The 4,038-nt window shown below is 39.5% G+C and overlaps 1 non-coding gene across 1 annotated transcript; it reads right to left on the bottom strand.

The window, feature by feature from the left end:
- Positions 1 to 581: 581 nt before the first annotated feature.
- On the bottom strand, positions 582 to 688 carry LOC122317587. Its single transcript, XR_006244515.1, has one exon. It is a non-coding gene; the product is annotated as a small nucleolar RNA R71 (small nucleolar RNA).
- Positions 689 to 4,038: the final 3,350 nt, after the last annotated feature.

Below are 4,038 nucleotides of genomic sequence, written 5' to 3'. Positions count from 1 at the left end.
TTTATTCTTATTCTTTTTGTCAATATCGATACAAAGTAGTCTTGGTTTTAATTTAGAATTTTATTTTAATTTGTTCTACAGGTGTGTTTTTTACGTTGGATGCGCCGTGCTAGATCTCGTGATATTATTCCTGTTGATCCAGAGATTGAAAGAACTCTTAGATCACTAAGAAGAAATAAGATACTAGCTATGGCTGAAAAAGAACGTGAGGCACTACCAGGCACCTTGAAGGACTATGTACGACTAGTTGTGAATGGAAATTACTCGAGCATAATGCGCTAGACAATTAATGCCAACAACTTTGAGCTCAAACCAGCTTTGATTAGCATGGTGCAGCAGGCTCAATTTAGCGGATCGCCACTGATGATCCCAATATTCATTTGGCAATATTCTTGGAGATTTGCGACACTGTGAAGATCAATGGTGTTCCTGAAGACACCATCAGACTGAGATTGTTTCCTTTTTCTTTGAGGGACAAGGCTAGAGGTTGGCTACAATCTCTACAACCGGGAAGCATCATTAGTTGGCAGGACATGGCTGAGAGGTTTCTTGCTAAATTCTTTCCTCCTGCAAAAACAGCCCAACTCAGGAGTAAGATTGGCCAGTTCAAGCAAAATGATTTTGAGTCACTCTATGAAGCGTGGGAGAGGTATAAAGACTTGGTTCGACGTTGCCCACAACATGGATTGCCAGATTGGTTGCAAGTTTAGATGTTCTATAACGGGTTAAATGGGCAAACTCGAACTATAGTTGATGCTGCTTCTGGTGGCACTTTGATGTCAAAGACAGCTGAGGGTGCTACTGCCCTTTTGGAAGAGATGGCCTCAAACAACTATCAATGGCCAACTGAGAGGACGTTGGCTAAGAAAGTTGCTGGAATTCATGAATTGGAGCCGATAGCAGCCCTTTCAGCTCAAGTAGCTACTCTATCTCATCAGATTTCAGCCTTGACAACACAAAGGATACCACAAAGTATAGAATATGTTGCATCTACAAGTATGACAATTCCAAGTAATGAAGCGAGTCAAGAACAAGTTCAATACATCAATAATCGGAACTACAACTATCGTGGTAATCCTATGCCAAATTACTATCATCCAGGGCTTATAAATCATGAGAATTTGTCATATGGAAATACAAAGAATGTGTTGCAACCTCAACATCCTCCAGGATTTGATAGCCAACCAAGCGAGAAGAAGATGTCACTTGAGGATGCCATGGTTTCCTTTGTTCAGGAGACCAATGCAAGGTTTAAAAAGATTGATTCACGGTTGGACAACATTGAGACTCATTGTAGCAACATGGGAGCCACTATGAAGAATCTTGAAGTGCAAATTGGGCAACCAACCACGACCATCAATGCCCAACAAAGAGGAGCTTTTCCTAGCAACACTGAAGTGAATCCAAAGGAACAATGCAAGGCTATCACACTTAGGAGTGAAAAAGAAATTGAGAGGTCACCATTAAAGGAGAGCAAATCCACCCCTACCGCTGTGAACAATGGCCAAAGCAAAGATCAAGTAGAAGAAGAGGAGATTGTCAATGAAACTGACTTGCCTCCAGCAATTTCATTTCCTGACAATCCTCATATTCTCGCTCCTCCACTTCCTTACTCTCAACGTTTTCAAAAGCAAAAATTAGATAAGCAATTTTCTAAGTTTTTGGATATTTTTAAGAAAATTCACATAAAAATTCACATAAATATTCCTTTTGCAGATGCCTTGGAACAAATGCCAAACTATGTCAAATTCCTGAAGGACATCATTTCCAAGAAGAGAAGATTGGAGGAGTTTGAAACAGTGAAACTTTCTGAAGAATGCAGTGCCATTCTTCAAAAGAAATTGCCTCAAAAATTAAAAGTTCCGGGGAGTTTCACTTTGCCTTGCACTATTAGGAATTTATTTTTTGATAGGGTTTTATGTGATCTTGGTGCTAGCATTAATCTTATGCCACTTTCTATATGCAGGAAATTAGGACTTGGAGAGATGAAGCACACAACAATTTCCTTGCAACTAGCGAATCGATCCATCAAGTATCCACGTGGAATCATAGAAGACGTATTACTAAAGGTAGATAAATTTATTTTTCCTGCTGATTTTGTGGTGTTGGACATGGAAGAAGATAAAGAAGTCCCACTAATTCTTGGCTACGGGAAGGGCTTTGATTGATGTTCAAAAGGGTGAATTAACATTGAGAGTTAATAAGGAAGAAGTTATGTTCAACATCTACCAAGCCATGAAATTTCCAGAAGATCCAAGTACTTGCTTTCGGGTAGATATCATTAAGCAATGTGTAGAAGAGGCCTTTCAAGAAGATATGCCATCTGATCACCTAGAACACTGTATCACCACTTCATCTTATGCTTTTGATTTTAATAATTCTGCTTTTTTTGAATCTGACTTGCCTTTTGTTAGTGAAGAATTTCTCTACTATGTTTTTGCTTTGGGAGCATTGCAGCAGGTTACATCACTTAGTAATGAAGTGGGGAAGCTAGAGCCGGTGGTACCAAAGGCTGAATCTGAAAATGCTAAAGAAAAGATGCAGAAAAATACAACTCCGGAGTTGAAGCAATTACCTGATCATCTTCGCTATGTGTTCTTGGGGGATAGTGATACCTTTCTAGTGATTGTTGCTACATCACTCACACCCGAAGAAGAGGAAAAGTTGCTGCGTGTATTGAGGGAGCATAGAACAGCCTTGGGATGGACTATTTCTGACATAAAAGGAATAAGTCCCTCTATTTGTATGCACAAGATTTTAATAGAGGAGGTTTACAAGCCAACGATCGAGCACCAAAGAAGATTAAATCTAGCAATGAAGGAAGTAGTGAGAGCTGAAATTTTGAAACTTCTTAATGCTGGAATCATTTATGCTATTTCAGACAGCTCATGGGTAAGTCCAGTGCAAGTTGTACCAAAGAAGAGTGGAATGACGGTGGTGAAAAATGACAATAATGAGTTCATTCCTACAAGAACGGTCACGGGATGGCGTGTATGCATGGATTACCGCAAATTGAATAAAGCAACAAGGAAGGATCATTTTTCACTTCCATTCATTGATCAAATGTTGGATCGATTGGCTGGGTACTCCTATTATTGTTTTTTGGATGGTTATTCGGGGTATAATCAGATTGCTATAGCTCCTGAAGATCAAGAGAAAACTACATTCACATGCCCCTATGGAACGTTTGCTTTTAGGAGGATGCCCTTTGGATTGTGCAACGCCCCTGCGACATTTCAACGTTGCATGATGGCTATCTTTTCTGATATGGTGGAAGATATAATGGAAGTTTTCATGGATGATTTTTCAGTTTTTGGTACATCTTTTGATCATTGTTTGCATAACTTAGCTCTTGTTTTGCAGAGATGTGAAGATAAGAATCTAGTCCTGAACTGGGAGAAGTGTTATTTCATGGTTCAAGAAGGGATCGTGCTTGGCCATAGAGTGTCATCTAAAGGAATTGAAGTGGATCGAACCAAAATTGCAACTATGGAGAAACTACCACCTCCAAAGAATGTGAAGGGAATCAGAAGTTTTCTGGGACATGCGGGATTCTATAAAAGATTTATCAAGGATTTTTCTAAACTCGCTAAACCTTTATGTAATCTTTTTGAGAAAAATTCTGCATTTGACTTTGATATTGTTTGTTTGCAAGCCTTTAATGCACTCAAGGAGAAACTAGTTTCAACACCAATTGTGATTGTACCTGATTGGAGTCAACCTTTTGAGATTATGTGTGACGCAAGTGACTTTGCAATTGGAGCAGTGTTGGGACAAAGGTGAGACAAGCTGTTTAGAGCCATCTATTATGCAAGCCGGACATTGAATGAAGCTCAATTGAATTATACGACAACTGAGAAGGAGATGCTTGCTGTGGTGTTTGCTTGTGACAAATTTCGGTCCTACCTCATTGGTACAAAGGTGATAGTGCTCACTGATCATGCAGCACTTCGCTATTTGTTTGGCAAGAAGGATGCTAAGCCTAGGCTAATTCGTTGGATCCTACTTCTTCAAGAATTTGATTTGGAGATTCGAGAC

This window comes from Carya illinoinensis, chromosome 7, assembly GCF_018687715.1.
Source record: "Carya illinoinensis cultivar Pawnee chromosome 7, C.illinoinensisPawnee_v1, whole genome shotgun sequence".
NCBI classification, from domain to species: domain Eukaryota; kingdom Viridiplantae; phylum Streptophyta; class Magnoliopsida; order Fagales; family Juglandaceae; genus Carya; species Carya illinoinensis.
The sequence above is the reverse complement of the archived record's forward strand: the minus strand, read 5'-3'. Positions and strand labels throughout refer to the sequence as shown.